This window comes from Acipenser ruthenus, chromosome 10 (assembly GCF_902713425.1).
Source record: "Acipenser ruthenus chromosome 10, fAciRut3.2 maternal haplotype, whole genome shotgun sequence".
In the NCBI taxonomy this organism is placed as follows: domain Eukaryota; kingdom Metazoa; phylum Chordata; class Actinopteri; order Acipenseriformes; family Acipenseridae; genus Acipenser; species Acipenser ruthenus.
In genome coordinates, this window is record NC_081198.1 from 47,965,342 (window position 1) to 47,983,931 (window position 18,590).

The 18,590-nt window shown below is 36.7% G+C and overlaps 1 protein-coding gene across 5 annotated transcripts in view; it reads right to left on the reverse strand.

Moving 5' to 3' along the window:
• LOC117409405 (nck-associated protein 5-like) overlaps window positions 1-18,590 on the reverse strand; it is a 195,036-nt gene that overhangs the window by 133,218 nt on the left and 43,228 nt on the right. The window lies entirely within an intron of this gene.

The window sequence follows — 18,590 nt, forward strand, 5'->3', positions numbered from 1 at the left end:
GACATGTATAACTAATCAAAAATAATGTTTAAGTTGACAACAAATATTCCCAGTCTTGTTTGTCAGATGTTTTAAGTGACTGTAAAACCAAAGTGACAGCTCTTTGATCAATTCAACACAAACAGTGAAGGTGAGATGGGGTCAGGTTATTGCAGTTTGGGTACTGAGCTTGCCAACCGTTTATAATGTTTATTTATCTCAAAGGAAGACACATGAGTATGTGAGCACCTGTGCTTGTCTCTAATATGCATGCTTGCCATTTACATATGCATGGTGTCTATCTACAAAGATACAGTTACAGCTCTATAATGCACAGAAAAACACACAAAAAAAAACACATCAAGGAAAAGCATCCGGAGAGCATGAGTGTAGGAGGGTGTTCCTATGAACTGCACACACAGCACCTTTACTCATTTATGAATTTACTTACCTAATCTGAAATGCTCTATTCAAATACATATATATATGTATATATATATATATATATAGAGAGAGAGAGAGAGAGAGAGAGAGAGAGAGAGAGAGAGAGAGAGAGAGAGAGAGAGAGAAAGAGAGAGAGAGAGAGAGAGATACACACACACAAACATACTATGTATATGTGTGTTCAAGTCAGCAGGCAAGGTATTCTAAATATAGGATTCGAAACATGTTTCTAAATATAGGATTTGGAAACAAATATTTTAGTTGACTGTAGAATATGATAGTGTTCTATTAGTATACTATACTAGTATACAGTAAATTATATAATATTATAAGTATAATATGGGTACTGCATTTCATAAAGTGATGATGTATTATTGTTCACGTTTTAAAACATACAATTCCAGTGTATTTTCTGTCTATTATTTGATTTCCCTTGATACAGAAAGCAATCCTAAAGACCTAGCTAATGTCTGCCAATGAATGTGATCTATCACTGCATCACCCTTTCAGAACAGATGTTCTCTGAGTTGTAAGCTTCTTCGATGATATGTATTAACACAATATCATCTGGTGTAGAAATAGATATGTTGACATACAATAGTTGCATTCTTGACATATTTATTGTTTTACACTTCTCTGTAATGAAGATTATCATTAAATGGCTAAGCCAATGGAGGTTTTCTACCATATACAGCATTACTTAAAAGTTCACAGATGTACTTTACTTAATGGAATTGAGAATTTTTGGTAACAGTGTACATGAAGTGTCTTCAATGACTGTGTATTTACATAGTAGTTACATTGCAAATACATGTGTACTTACACATAATTACAATGCTATTATGTACATTTACAATGTACTTAACTTTTAAATCTTTTTGCATGCTTTCACTAATAGCCTACAATATCTGACAGAGTTTTAACAGTAACTATTGTGTGATTTTATATATTCACCCAAAAACAAACAAAAAAATAATTCAGAAGGCACTTGTGAGAAATCATTCTGTGTAATGCAGCTAGCGTTTTTAAGTGCTCTATTTAAATTCCAGTCAACCCAGCAACATTTGCATAAAATTCATTTGTTGCAGAATTCAACATGGAACATTTAACTTGTCTCCTGATAAAATTATACATTTTGAGTATGTGCCATTCAACTGTAATTGTGTCACTTCCGTGGGTGTATTGTTTAAATGCTTTTGGAAAACATAACAACGAGTATTTACCAGGCCAGTGCCTGTACTAAAATACATGCCAGGGTTTTTAACTTTAACTTTTTAGAACCTCAATCAGTATAAAATCCATACATACAGACATAAAACATACTGACATAAATATACTTTTCAAAAAAGACACCTAATACAAATGCTAAACCACACAATGCATGCATCTCATATAGTCTGTGTTATCAAAAGTGCATTCTGGGTTTTGTTGGTACTGGATTTGAAATTAATTGTTCTCAAGCCTTCATCAAGACCTGGTTTTCAAAAGGCCACCACTTAAGTAACAGCTGAGGCTTAACTATGCACCACTTCATATACAATAGCCATTGTTCAGCAAGCACAAAAAAACAAACAATCTATGTGTAAGGATTGATCTAACAGTAAAAAGAAACTCATTACAGTTTGCAATCACCATGGCTTTCCTCCTGATATAAAAACTGAACTTTACATAAAAGTTCATACTGGAAGAATGAGTAAAAAAAATAATACTTCCACCCCAAAGGACATTTCTTTTACTTATAGCCACAGACAAATTCATATTCTTATAATATACCAGCCATCCTCGCAGCACAAAAGGCTTTATTATCGAATGGTATTGACAAAGACACCAGCTAGGCAGGGAAAAACTTCAAGGCATTTTGCAACTCTTTCAGTTTCTTGCTATGGCTTCCAAATCCAAGCACTAAAGCAGCAGGATTAGGTTCTTGTCTGCATTGGAAATTACTCACATACTCCTGAAAGGAAAGCAATTATCACATTTTTTAAAAATCTCTGGAACTGCAATATTTGGACCCAGCCTATAGGCACAGTGATGTATCAAGCTGTCCTGAGTGCCAGCTGAGGAGAACGGATGTCAGCGAGGTCCAGCTGAGGTGCCAGAGGAGGCCCCTTCAGAGCACCATTAAGGGCAAGGAAAGTTGCCAAAACTAAATTTACCGTACCAGCAACAAACTGCAATCAATATGTCCAACCAAGAAAATGGAATCTGAGTAATTCTCTTTTTTTTTTTTTACTGCACACATGGCTTGACTGAAGGGTACTTAACTATAAAAGGATTAGATCAGATGTACCTCCTTTGTTCCTCTTCCTTCAGTGCCATTTAAAAATATCACAACACCCCAGCAACATGCCTTCCCTCTCACACTGTCGCACCTAGTTTATTTAAAAAACGAAGCTTCTAAAATACAATGCCCTGTCAGCAATAGACAGTCTTCTTTTAGAATCATTTTCTCCAAGTTCTATACTTGCTGACCCTCATAAAACTAAGAAATAAATAATAATAATAATAATAATAATAATAATAATAATAATAATAATAATAATAATAATAATAATAATAATAATAATAATAAAAAACAGGGCAGCAGTGTGGAGTAGTGGTTAGGGCTTTGGACTCTTGACTGGAGGGTCGTGGGTTCAATCCCTGGTAGGGGACACTGCTGCTGTACCCTTGAGCAAGGTACTTTACCTAGATTGCTCCAGTAAAAACCCAACTGTATAAATGGGTAATTGTATGTAAAAATAATGTGATATCTTGTAACAATTGTAAGTCGCCCTGGATAAGGGTGTCTGCTAAGAAATAAATAAATAATAATAAAACACATACAGCTTTTTAACAGTCAAATAGAAGCTTTTTCACATCCTTTCTGTGATTTTTACAATGTGTGCAAGCTGTAAAGAAAATTGTTAACTTGTTTATCTGTGTTGCCTCGCATTTTCTCTGATGTAGTTCTGTAATAAGATTACTTACAGCAGGCCTGCAGTCAAGCCAAATTATATTCTGAATTTGTCAGAACTCATATGCTAAGTAGACCGTGAGCCATTGTACTGAACCAATAGCATGGGGATATGGGGATACTGTCCTTTCCACCTTGTCAACATACGCTCTTGGTAATTCAAACCAGTTTGCAATTCCACTGCCCTTATAATAAGGAATATGTCATTTAATAAAAATAAGTACTGTGCCTACTATAGGACTATTCTGCCACAAGAAGCCTATGAAGAAGACCTACTGGAATCACTGTTAATAAATGTAGGGGATAGGTAATATTGTCCAATGGATTTGCTAAACGATGGATGATAGATGATGGTCTTTCTTATTTGGAGAGAATGTTATCCTTGAAGAAATATAGCCTCCCAGACTTCACATTCTCTGTGATAATATTGTCTTTTTATTATATACTGTACAGTAATGTATTTACATGATTCCCTTTCTTTCCTGTGTCTCCCTCCTCATCTGCTGCCATTGCCAGTCGTTACAAGGAGGAACGGGTTCAAATCAAAAGCTCTAGTCCTGTCGAGCTGATATTGTACTTTTGGTACACAGCTATGGGAGATTATTAGAAGAGTTGATTTAAAAATATATTGCTGATGTTTTAAAAAGCTTGACCCCATTTAATATGAGGACTGGGCACTAGTAGTGGTGCACAGTGTGATCTCCTAATCTTTATCACATTTTAAAATGAACTGCTGTCCCCCACTGCTACAACCTACCACCACTAATGCAGGGACCTCAAGTCATCCTATCACTGAGTTTTAGTCAAACTATTTTACTTTCACTCAAGCAGACCAACACAATTAGCACTTGGTGAAAATCCAGCCTGCATGACACTGTTCTGGTATATACAGCTAGCTCACTACCTGCATTATTTTGTGTAGGTATAAGATCATGTTCTTTGTGTCGGCTGTCTTAACCTATTTTAGCAAAGATGAACTGTTGAGGTTTTTGTTGTTGTTCTTCTTTTTAATGTAACTTTTAATGTAAGTTTATTAATGAAAATATTTAGCTTTTTATACAACAGCTGCTGGTTGAGTTCCATATTCCAACCGCTGTGTCTCCTACAGTTTAAATTACATAATTACAATATATGACTCCCCTATTAATCAGACTACAAGGAATTAGAGCTGCAAGCCAAAGATCCCAGTTTAAATAAATGTTATCATTTAAAATATACAGGTTTTGGGACAAGCCCCATATTTTATCCTGGTAAGTGAAACATTAAGTACATGGCATAAAATAACATTTTTGAAACTGACAAGGCTTGAACAATGCATTTCCTATGTGATCTTCCTCTCACATGGAAGCAGAAGCCATACAGTTGCACTCTGCCCTGTGAAAGCACATGGCTGGACTAGCTGATCGCACTGTGGATCTGTCAGGAGATGTCACAGGCAAGGTCATGACCCCTTTAAGTCCTGTGTTCTAAGCCAGTATAATGCACAGAGCTTGAAGTAATGTCAGAATGTCTGGTGAAACCAATCTGATTCATCTGCATTGGTCTGGGAAAGGCCTTTGGACTTGGAACTGGAAACAATCAGCACATGTTCTCATGCTCACAGAGAGCAGCCACTTTGAGAAAAACTGCTTCCTCCAGCCACATTCGTCACTATGTTTTGGTAGACAGGATGTTAATAGAATGGCTACACCAGTGGGACATTGTCTGCGCTTACCATATTTTTCTTGTTACATTGGGTAAATGAGCGGAAATGAATGTATGATTTTCATCTGGATAAAATCTCCTTATAATACAATCGTTCACCATCATAAACTGGTCTACCATTATGCACTTTCCCATGCTTTTATACTACGCACCTATCAGGTTGATTCTAATTATCTAAACAGTAGCAGATCTTAAACTGACTTCACTGTATTTTAAGTGGGTCTCAGGAGGAAACTCATTAAAATTAACACCACCATGGTTTACTATAGTCTGACATGATTTTGACCACACTTTACCATAATCACTGTTTGCTCGTTGCCAGGCTTGTCTACTCTTCTCTATGATTGACAGCTCACATTCAGATTTGTAAGCCTTCCATTTTACTCTGGTAGGACAAAGATTATTATTATTATTATTATTATTATTATTATTATTATTATTATTATTATTATTATTATTATTATTATTATTATTTTACAATAAAAATGAAACTGACTTTTAACTGACTGATATCAAGAAAATACAAAAAAGAAAGAGGGTTAGTATCAGTCATTTATTTGGACAAATCTACATTAGGCATCCAGAAGATGCATTAGGACTTATCTCAATGCTCTGCAGCACAATGCTGGTGATCTTTGTCTCTTGTTCATTTCTCAAATTCACAGTGATCACTTTTTATATTTTGTATACACCATCTCCCCCCCACATCTGTCCCCCATTACCCTGCAAAATAATTCTTCACAATTCAAGCCAGGCTTCCCTTTGTAAGCGCGTTGAGATCTTGTGCATAATTATGTGGAGTTACTATGGTGATTATATGTGATTCGTCAAGAGGAAAGTCCATTGTGCACTGGAAGATTCTGCTCATAAATCGCCACATTGCCAACTCTCTGCATTCAATTTCTTTATACCCAGACTCTTCCTGGTGCTCTCAATATTAGATCTAAGTAACCCATTTTTTTGGCAGCTTAGTTTTAAGCTTCAACATCAATAACTTGTCCACAGCTCATCCCTTTTTTTCAGGGATGTAGGGATGCAGGCTCCATACTGTTGTTGGCTACTGTAGCAAGCAACTATTATATAAGTTAATTAGTATTTAACATAAAACATGTCTTTGGCCAGCTGTTCTTTTTATGTTAGTTGTAAAGAGATTTTTTTTTCTTCTTCTTCTGTGAATGACGCTACAGAGATCTCTTTGCTGACAATTCACTATGTGGTGAACTGGTGATGAGTTAAAAAAACAAACATCGATTACATTCAAATAGTAAAATGCTTTATTTACAAGACCTTCTCTGTTACAGCAACTGCATTCATTGGTATAAATCTAGCAAGAAACTACTCAGAGCAATACTGTTATTTCTGGCATCTATGGTGTTTTCTATTACGTTTTATAGTGTCAATTGTTTAAATTGTTTGTTTTTCTCAGAAAAGAATACCTTTACCGTTGTGTGAAAATATTGTTTGCATAAAATGTGCAAATAATCCTGATTAATAAAAAATAGTCACACTTTATACTGCATAGCCAAAACATGAATTTCTATAATATTATTCACCTAACTGTATAGAAAAAATATTGATAACGCATTTCCGTAAATGTCATATAGCTTTTTAAAAAAAATAAACTGCTATCCCTTTTACTATACAACAACAGCAAAAACATGTAACAGATTAGGAGCTATATTAATATAAAAATAATCCAAATGGAAGCAAAGCAGCTTAACAAATAGCACAACTCTGTCAGGTGCTAGTGGACTATACAAGGACAAATGAGTGAAATCTCTGTTCTGAATTATGAAAAGATGAATTTCTCCAACACAGTGGAAACAAAAACACATAGAAAATATATATCTGGAGCATGTCAGCTGGAGGTTTAGACCTCATGTCTTTTTCTTATTTAAGTACAAAGCTGTGAACAAAACTGATAGACATGACTATGACCATCTGTAATCACTAGCACTACGACAATATACCATATTATATCATATGATTTCCTTGTCTGGTTCCCTGGTTTAATGCTTGAAGATGCCTGCTTTTATTCCAATAAGGTGATAAGATGATAAAGCACAGTGACACTTTAGGAATCGCAGGTTCTTTGGTCACATACCAAAGGTTTATAAGGACAGCGTCAAGGACCATATGTGATCCATTAGATGTTATTAGGTACAGTTTACAGCAAAGTGCCCGTACTTCAATACTTTCTTTCAATCAAGGCAGTTTAATCAAGGAAAAAACCCAGGTCTACCATATTTTCAATTGCCAAGGTTATGAAAACGAGCAGTCCTTTGGTGTAATCGCTGTCCCTGACACACATGAATCTGGATGTGTTACAGAATATAGATTTCGTTAATACAAGGGTAGGCTGTTTGCCGCTCAACTGGAAAATGAAGCTATACATGGATAAGGCTGACCTTCACTAAAGCACAAGCCCTAAACCTGATCAGCCCTGTCTGAGTCAATGTGGGCCTTTCTTGCAGCCACCCCTTATCAGGTGTCTAAATCTACACTCCCAGCTCACCCACAGTGAGCTAATATCAGTCTTTAAGGGCCCGCTGTAAGGTTCTTGAATCCTCTAGATAATCCTTGAAAACATAAAAAATATGCCCCATTTAGATGACTTACTTCATCTAACAAATCAGTCTTTCATTCTTGTGGAAGGTGCAGGAATGTGTAATTAGGATGTCACGAGGAAGGGGGGTCTGCAGCTAATAAATTATAGCTTTACTAAATGCCAAACTTTTCCACCAGAAATCACTTCTGGCAATTAATACATTAAAGCCAGCCTTTGTCTGTTGTAACTTTGTGAATAGACTGTAACAAGCAGAGAAAAAAATAACAAAAAACAGAGATTTATATAGTAATACTGATACTATTTCAAATAGTTAAAATAGTCCCAAAATATTAGACGAGGAGGGGTATACAGTACCTGCCAATTCTAGTCCTTTCAAGTAATTTCTTAATAGTAATCTTGAAAAAGAAACATCAGCAATCTGTAACCTTATTGCTGACTGGGGACCAATAGCCGATATAACAAGACTAGGTGTGGTTCCAGAAATGAACACAGGCTTGCAAAAACAAAAATACCAAGGGCCCTAAATCATTCATCCATTTAAAAAAAAGCAGAAACTACTGCAGAAAGATGAAGTAAAGACTTCACTGTTGAAAGCCCTGATGTTGAACAGATGTGCATTCACTGTGGATCTAAGCCTCTGCTTATCCAAGAGTTGATGGGCACCCTAATTCGGGCCTGGGCAACAGATTGGAGCTTGCTACTGCAGTAAGCACAGGCCATCTGTATTCAGCATTGTATACTGTATAGTAGAGCAGGTTTTACTATATGAGATTCACCCCACCCTCCAAAAAAATAAACAACTAGTTTCAACTACAGTAGATGCAACATTCTGTACTAGTTTGTTAGCGGTCTTTCATTCGGTACTGTACAGTAACAGTAATAGCAATTATTTCTATAATTTTCCTTTATTTTATTGTTTTGTTATAATACCTATTAAAAAAAAGACAAATGTTAAGCTCAGTCCTTCCTGTGAGACGCCACCATTATTCTGAATAGGTTATTCCCAAAACTGCAAACAATGCGGGGGGGGGGGGGGGGCTTGCTTGCAGACCATTTGCTGGCACATATAATGGTTCAAAGAATATTAGGTTTGTTTATTATCATGCATGCAACCTGCACAAATATGTGTTAGGTGTAATCGAAATTGTAATTTTGAATTCTGTTTCCTGTGTTTGCTGTTTTGTTGAGGATTCTGCCATGTGAAATGCCACTGTGTGCCATGGAGTTCAAATATCTGTAAATCTGTTTTACTTTCATTTTTGGCCTCTTGCTGTCCAATCTATTGGCTGTTGATAGGATTGCCTTATGTGTGTAACAGCTGTTTAAGCAACCAGCACAGGCCAGAAGTGCTTTTAACTACCCTGCTGTGTTGCACTGTGCGGTGCAGAAACACTGTTGTCTTTCTCCAAACCTGTTTCTATTATATGGTTATTAAGGTCAAGAGCTCACTTGGCATACAATTAAAAAAAAAGCATTAAGGCAGGTAAAACGTGATTTTCAGGTTTTGTAATGTCAACAAAGAAGTTCCAGATTAGCCAGTAAATGATTATTTAAAATGTATGCTATGTAAAGTGTTGGTATCAATTGTTGTTTCAAACATACAGGGCTCTCACATGTTGTATAGCAGTTGACAGACAGACAGACAGACAGAAATAGACGTCAGTATTCGTTACTCCAATACATGTAATAACCGCCTGTATTCGACAGTGGCATCAATTTGATTGATCTGGTTTTCAGTTTAATTTCAACTACTTCATTATGCTCTTGTGTTTCACTGGCAAACTTTCAAATTCAAAAGATTGCAATGCAAGATTAAGCAACATCCGTCAATGTCACGGAAGCAGAAGCACTCAGCAAAAGTAATTTTTTTCCATGTAAATTTCTTTCCATGTGTGCATGCCAAAATAAATGCCAATCATACATCCGGAGGTAGATGACAAATAGTAACTTGCCCAGGGGTTAAATAAAGTATTACATTTTAACAGTGTATTCGTTCTGACCTAAAACACTGCTGAAACCTGAATGCACATTTGATTGTCAGCTATCCTAATGAAGGTCATTATGAAATGGCTTTCAGGGTAAATGCATATGCAACGGGTCTATACGAGATATCCACACAGAAGAGCAGCTCTGCATTCCATAGCCCACTGTGATGAAGATCATTTAGCCTCAGCTAAAAGTACCCTGAACTAGAAATCTAACGGTGCTATGCAGATAGCATGCTGGAGACCTGCAATTAATCTCTACAGTATATAGGCAATCAAACCAGAGGGCTTTAAGAGATGAGCAACTTTGAGCATTTTCATCTATATCCAAATTACAAAACTACACACAGCTTAATCTCTCTAGAGCAGGACCACTTTTATCCATGGGCTGCAACCAGGCATGTTTGTATTAAAGACACAATCTATTTAATGCATTGACCACAGCAGTCTGCATTTAAACCATTACAGCAGAAATATTTATTTTTGTTACACAGAAGTGGTTGCGCATGAAAAAAAAATCACTACTGTGTAAATTTATGATTAAGGATATAACTTAAAACATGTGCAAAAAAATTGAAAATCTAATCAAAGTTATGCCCAGCCATCATTCAGTTACTGTTTAATGTCATTATGAATTACATACTCTATTCATATACTGTATATTTTGAAACAAAATACTGTACAATACTAATGGTGAAACTAGACCTTTACTGCATGCAGCAGTAATACCCTACCAGCTAGCATTAGAAAGGCAACTACTATTGGTATTTTTAAGAGTACGCTTTGATTTCCTTAGTAAGGTGAGTACAGATAACAAGAACATAACACAAATTGGCTTCACTGAAGATGGTAGTGTTATACGTTTCTGCCATGTTAAACTATTGGATAAGCACAACAGTGGCAAGTTCACACAGGAAGCATAACATTTACATACAAAAACCTTGTTCAGATGACAACAACCTGCATTGCATGCCAACAAAAAGGCCTGTCCCAAGAATCTCTAAAGCTGTTTGCTGTATGCAAGCACTGCGTTTGACCATCCTCATTTAAATAACAAGACATTTTAACGCCACTATTTTATAATGTGTACAAAGAGTGCTTATACGTATTGGCACCCAAAAGTGCTTTCTTTCTTGTAAATAAAAGAACTTGAATACACTGATGATGGATTACGGCAGTGTACCGAAAATAAAAATTGAAGTGTTTTATTTTTATGGTGTTTACATGCTGCATCAGGCAACCATGATTGAACAGATCTCTGCAGCCCCAGCTCAACAAAATACCCTGGGAAAGTCCAATATAAAGTAACAGTTTCCCAGATAACCATTGTTATCTGACAAAAGCACCACTTTTATAGTTTCCCACCAGATTTATAAAGTATTTTCACGAAAGAGAAGATCCTAAATCCCTGTGAGGGGTGAATCTATAATCCACTAAAGTGAGCTGTGATTTGAAAGTATTATTTTAAATCCAGATGAGTGAGCTGGCTCTGAGTCAGCCCAAAGTCCCTTCTGCAAAATCTTTTTGTCTCTAATTTAATTGAGTTGATAAAATCAGTATCAATCTGGGTCAGGAAGCTTTGGCACAGTTAAAAACTGAAGTGACCTGGATTTTTGGCAGTGGATTGATTGATTAATGCTGTGGTATATAAATAACTAAAACAATGTTATGTAGGCTAACTGTTCCAGTAAACTGTGTAACCTTAGATGCTACTGTAATACAGGACTCTTCAGTCCTGTTCTGTAGTTCAGCTTGACTCCAGAAGCAGAGCTTGTCTTGTAGTTTGACACAATACTCATCCATAACTAATCACTGCAGTATTTTATAACTCAGGACTCAGAAAATGGTGTTGTACAGTGTCACGACAAAGTTGCTAGTGCTAGAATTGCAGCGATCGGGCTTGCTAATGATGACGACATGATCTACATGACAGAAGACACAGTTCTATCAAATTCATGCCTAGAATAGCTTTAAGGGTTTATGTAACTGTTATGTGTTCTTAACCAGGTGTAGGAGCAAAGCAATGCCTCAACATCCAATTACCTGTTGTGCAGAAATCACAATATACCTGTTCAAATATATCCCTGTGTGGCAGGGCGATGGCCCTGCACAATGGGAAATTAGTGTTGGTGTAACTTGTATGGGAAAATGGGTTTATTTTGTGTGCTTTTTGGAGTTGTTGTGTGTGATTAAATTATTGTTTACAGACGGGCGCTCAGTTGGGACATGCTGCCTGCTAGGTGTGGTTGAGAGGAGGGGTCTCGACTAAGTGTCCGTCAGCATAAAAACATCCAGTGGGGATCGTTCTGGGCGATTGCAACGCCATGCTACAGAGGATAGCTGCATGTACTCGGGAGGAGAGAGTCCACTCTGCAGGAACGACAGCTACGCAACCATGAAACTGCAAGCAGTGCTTGTGAAGGCCGTATGAAGCAGCAGGAGTCGTTGTATGAATACCGGCTCATAAGTAGGTTAGTTTAGGGGATAGTGATCCCAAGTAAAGTATAGCAAGGGTTACGTAGTGTAGCCGGTTCCTGGCGCGGGACGCCTCATTTATAAGGTTAGCACTCGCCCTGTGTGGCCCCTTTTATTTGTAGTTTTTGTACTGTGTTTTATTTTGCCTTTTGTACAGCTTGCTGTATGTGTCCTCTGTGCGTTCCCATCACTGGTTATGTCACATGACCCCTTTGTTTATTTACTTTCTGTGTGTGTCTGCCTGTGCTGGCGTTTCAACTCCACCTCCCATGTCTCTCTGTCATTCATATCAGCGGTTACCCACACAAGTGACACGAGCACCCTGTCATACCCTGTCACACCCTGTCACTTTGTGTGAACTCTATGGAGGCTGAGAAGTTCCCCTGCCATAACTTTGAAAAAAAAAAACTATGCATTACAAAATAAATACATAGATAGGAAACTTAACTTATGGTGCAATTGTGAACACAGTGACAGAAGTGGATATATTGAAAAATCCCTTTTATATTCCTCAACTTCACTGTAAATGTACTGTATGTAACCAACAGAAGACACCTTTTCTTAATCTTTGTGTCTTTGTATTTTTACATTTGCCACAACTCCCACAGTAGCTCAAAGTGCTTAAGTCCGCTGCAGAAGGAAAAACACTGAGTGAGGGTCATGCACATTCTGTTTACACAAGACAAGCCTAAAGCAGTATAGCTGTCAACACCACTGGTGTAGAGTCACGGTGAATTCAATGCTGAGAACTTAGCTACAACAAACAGAGGCCAAGCTTTCAGAAGCTCAGCTCACACCATGCAGGCAGGTTTCACTGCTCTGCAACACACCCATGTATAGTAGACTTCCACAAGCACACAGGGTCTTTGATTTATTACATTAAAAGGGAAAGCAATACATATATTTAGATATTTGAAGCAGTATTATCAATTGAAAAAAAAGCTGTCAAACAAACATATACTGTATGCTGGTACATGTAATGTAATTTTCTTTATTTTTGCTTCAGGGGTCTAATGAAATCACTGCTTGGACAGCATGTCTACAAAGTGATCAATCTGGTTGTGCATTTACACGTTTTATCTGTTGTTTGTCTTTAAACAATAAAATACAGAGAATTGATTAACCATTCCAGAAATAACCTTTTTTCAAAGATCAGCTGGCTTTGTTCTGATTGATGACACTGATTTTAAAGTTGATGTTTCGTCCTGAACACAGAGCTACGTCAAACATGAGCTTAAAGAGTTAAACACTGCAAAATAATTTTTAAAAAGCAGAGAAAACAATCATGATATAAATCACTATACCATGACAGAGGTCTATATTTAGTGTGCTCTATCATCTCAGAGCAGAGAAGGGGGGCTTTGATCTATGCTTTTATCTATCAGTCTTAAGACAGCGCTTACACTTTAAAAGTTAAACATTACAAATGCAGCAGTTTTTTTAATGATAAATGATTCATTAACCCTTTCATGCACACAGCTGTTTAAATTTCACTTTCTTTATGAGGACATGTGCATGAAAGGGTTAAGCTACATATTTCTAGTCACAGCAAACAAAGTGGTTTATAATTCAATTTATATCATCTTCCTTGTCCACAGATTAGATTTTTTATTACAGGCAGGATAACATTTTTTAATTGTAGGTAGTTGGTGGTTGTGTTCTTTGAAGCATTTGATTCACACATTGTAAAATTCATGAAAAAAGTTTTCTGTTTGTTTGTTTTTTTATTTGTTTTGTTGTTTTCTTTGTATCGTCTTGCCAATCGGAAGGCCAGGAACTCCTGCGGTAATGTGGTAATGTTCAAGCATCTACCTGTGAATGCATAACTGTGGTTCAGTGTAGAAGCTGCTAACAGATATAGTACCCAAGCTCATCCCAAATCCAGTTATTATTTCTTCTCTTTGAAAGCCCTTTTTCAGTTGTTTTTTTCATTACTTGGAATCCTAAATTATACAAACTGTTAATAATTAATACAAGCTTTTTTAAACAGGTTCCCTTAATGTTTACTGGTCCCTTGTGGAACAAACATACTGTATATTTTTAATATATGGTAGAAAAGTATGATCCTTATACTTTTCATATATAGAAATGGACTCCTTTTTTATATATGTAAAATATATTTCAGTCTGTAATCCATATATTTATTTTATATGGATTACAGGCTAATGAAAATATATGGTGCACTATATATTTTCAACATATAAAATAAATAGATGTATTACAGAGTAAAATATATTTTAAATATATCCCATATATTTTAAATATATAAAAAGGGGCCAATTTCTATATATGACAAATATAAGGGTCATACTTTTCTACCATATATTAAAAATATATGTTTTTTTCCATAAGGGGTAATAGCAAAAGTACTGTAAATACTGGTAAAAGCATGGTAAGCTGCAAAGTTACAATGCTAATTTACCATGGTAAAAGTTTATGACAATCGACACACAGCTATTTATCTTACCTGCAGGATATATTCTTTTAGTTATGTCTATCTACTAAATAAGTTATCTAGTTCCACTAGAGTAAAGGCTGCATGCATTAACTCGAGAGGCAAAGTATGTGTCTTTTTGACGTAATGAATTTCCACTAGGGAAGTGGTTGTCAAGTCACCACTCAATGGTGGCTACACTCTTACTCCTATATTGGCCCATAGAAGGTACAACAAAAAGGACAGCACTAGGAGGACTAAGAACGTCTCCCAAACAACAGAAGTGCAATGGATTGAATGGAAGCTGCTGCAGGTACCCTTACCAACACCATTGTAGGGCTGATTAAGGGAGGAGCTGCTGAGGGGTCTAAGGGGTATGTTTGGACTCACATTTGAGAAACACTCCGCCAGGCTACAAGATCTCAAGTTCTGGTTGGTTTTCACTCGTGGAACATCTCACTTTACAGTAGGATGAGGATGACAATGGAAACCTTCAGCAATAACCATCATCATCACTTGGCTGGTGTTCAGGAGGTCATTTGCCTTGATGCACAGTGCTACAGTGTGTTCAGCTGCCATTCCACCACCCGCTATAATTGAGCAATTAACATTTTAACTGCTGTTTGTTTTAGAGGTAACCAAATTATTATTTTTTTAATCCACAATACAGGAGACAGCTAATACCATTGTTCAAATTCAGAGCAGTTGTGAGGCACATTGGGTAATAGCCTACTTATTACATAAGCAATAACACACTGTTGAGAAATATGAATGCCACAAGTGCGAGTATTTCAGTTTGACGCATCTATATATCTCAATAAACCAAAGAGTGTTATTGAGCTTATAAATGGCTTGGACTGTAGATACAGTGGAATGTTGCTAGCCAATCAGATTGCTGCATGCTTATTTTAGTTGGTATTTACATAGTTCATAGAATGTTCTGTAATTATAAAAAGTTTTGGTGAGTCATGACCTTTACCTAAAACCTCCAGTATAACCATGTTAAACTACAGTATGCAAAACATATGCAAGGAAAAAACACCAGAAACTGCTATTACTGTGTAGATATAATGTGTGGTAGACTTATGCACTCCAGATCCATTAAATCACTGCCTTTTTCAACACTGAACCACAGGACAAACCCATAGAGTCCTGTGTTCTGCCATCTCTCTGTATCATCCATGCTTGGATCAAAGTTACACTGTGAGTTGAGAAAATAAAAAGCACTTAATTAAGCATCGATACCTGAATATCACCTTCATGTAATATCTGCAAGGAAGTGATTAATTGTTTGTTAACTAAGCTCTCCATATTTGTTTAATAAAAAACATACATACATGTCTGCCCTATAAACCAGACACAGACAATAGAAAAGGGCACAGAAAACACCTTTTTCAGATTGACCAGCAATTGTTAAAACAAATGGCTTCTAACTGACAGTGATAAAGGTACATTAATAACAAAAGCCTTTTTCTCTGACTCAGCGGTTATTGAATGATTTTCAGGGAAAGGGGCCCAAGAAGTACTGTGTACGCCTTCAATGCATTCATATTGCCAGGCAAAGCTGTCCTCTCCAACATTCCAAATGTGCTGCCTGGGAAACACGTTCATTTCTCACATAGTCAGAATAAAAGCAAATTAAATAGAGGTACAATACAGTACCGCAGACTAAAGCTTACTTGTATATGTCATATCGTTTTAATCAGAGGTTCTAGTGAATTATGTTCCGCAAACTCTAGTACCATGGGCTGACTTCCCATTAAAGGCAAGAGACTGTATAACCATGGGAACTGCAGTACCGCCTCACTCCAGTAGAGTGACATCCATCCAGCAATAAGTAAGAAGAGGCAGAACACGGTAAGCCCTCTGTCTGAATATAGATTATGTTTTGTCAATCTCAATGTACCACTAAATTCATCACCTCAGTGGTGACAACAATACAAATGTAGGGTTGAAGTTTAAAATGTAGTTATTCTTCTAATGTACCCTAACACTAACCCATACCCTAACTCTAATTTAACTATAACCCTAACCCTGACCCCTGCCCTAATCTTAACCCCAATCCTAACCCTATACCTTTGCATATATCATTTTGTTGTATGTAAAATGTAAATTATCAGTTTTTGTGAAATGTTATTACCCCATTGGCTAGCAAGGTAGTGGTTGCTTCATACAGTGAGAATTGCAATATGTTACAACAGACATTGGAAACCAACATTAACTTCTGTCAACACAATCAATTACTCAACACAATCCATATAATTATAGAGTGGCATGATTATACCCATTATGAACCCAGAAAATACGCAACAAATTCCAAACGTGTAGTCTATTGTTTATATCATATTCTACCATGTGCAAGTTGTGCTGCAGCACAGGAAAGTACAATACAAAATAAACCATGTGGGGGAGAGCAACCCTTTACCATACAGTACATTAAGAGGTACTCAATGTAATGAATTTGTGTTGGAGATAGGCAGTCCTGAAAAGGTTAGATTAATGACCATTCAAAGTTTAGTGTTCCCCATATAATTTTCCTGCAAAGTGTGTCTTTAATACATCTGGAGAAGATGAAAGCCCCATCTGTAAAACCTGCAATGAACCGAGTTGTCCCTATCCAGAAGGATTACGAGGCTTAACTGCGCACACTGAAATAATCCCGAATTAAAGGACATTGTAATCACACTGATAATTATCTTCTTGAAAAGTACTTTAAGGGTCTATATACTAATCCCTTCAGAGGAATTCTATTGCATTCTTAATGCTGAGCTGGATACAGTGGAGCAGAAATTGACATTATTTTCTCATTAACACAAAATGGGGAATATAATGAACTCTAGGCTGCCAAGCTGTTTGACCTCTTTCACTGTTTGAACTATTAAATTAGTTAGTTATAGTTTTCCTGTAAAGATACTGAAATACTTTTCTAAGGTCTGCTTTAATTAATTAAACAAAGCTGTATGTTCATGGAACTTTTCTATATGTATGTAAAAGAAACCAACAACAACATATGAAACTTTAAATCTATCAAAACATTCTTTAACACAGAGGGTCATGTATGTATATTACCTTTGCTATAGTATTTAATCCATATATCTTTTTTTTAAAGTCTTTGCAAGGCAATTTCACGTACCTCATGGATTTCATATAAAAATTGAAAGACAAATTGGAATAATTTAATAGGGCTCACTACATCATAAATACAGAAGGGAAGCTATAAGAAACCCAACTAGCATCTTCTAAGTCTCTTTGGTGGTCCTAATGGTGGGATTCCACTGTATAACAGTCTTTCAGAATGTGATATTCCTCAGTTCTTAGCTTCAGTCTAGAAGCACAATGAACTCTCACATTCAGCAATGGTCTTCCATTAAATGAAGGAAAAACAAACATCCCAAACAGTTTAAAGCTGTTAGTGTCACTCTGACCTTAATCCCATGTGAGACACACACAGTACACACAAGCCTCACTGTAGATATATTTTGAGATGATTGTAAACAAATAGCTTTCACTCACTCAGAAATGCACTGGGGATGAAAGTTTGTGGCCTCTTGAACCTAGGCTGCAGCTCTTTGATACCTGAGCTGACTCTCCTCCAAGCCATCCTCCCAGTACCCCCTCCCAGAGCCCCCTCCCAGGTGTCGGATGGCCAGCTGGCAGAGCAGATGGGTGTTGGAGTGAAGCGTGGCAGCCCACTGACCGCGGCCTCCTTGTATAATGGGCAAAGGGTCAAAGGTCCTCAGACTCTCTACTTAACAGCCAAGTGTTTCACCTGCAGGGGGCTTATTGGTTTGTGGCAATAAAACATGTGAATGATGACAGGGTCTATTATTGAAGGGTTTAGGCAAACATATACGGCAAGCCTGTCACAATGAATGTGATTTAAACACTGCTGTATCAATGGGAAGCAGCTTTCCTAAAACGGCTCATTGTTTGGCGTTTGCATTGCTTGTCAGTATATATTTATTTTTTTGTTTTGTTTTGTTTTTTGATAATGTGGAAATGTTCCATTTTTAATTGATAGCTGAGTGCTCTATACATACATAA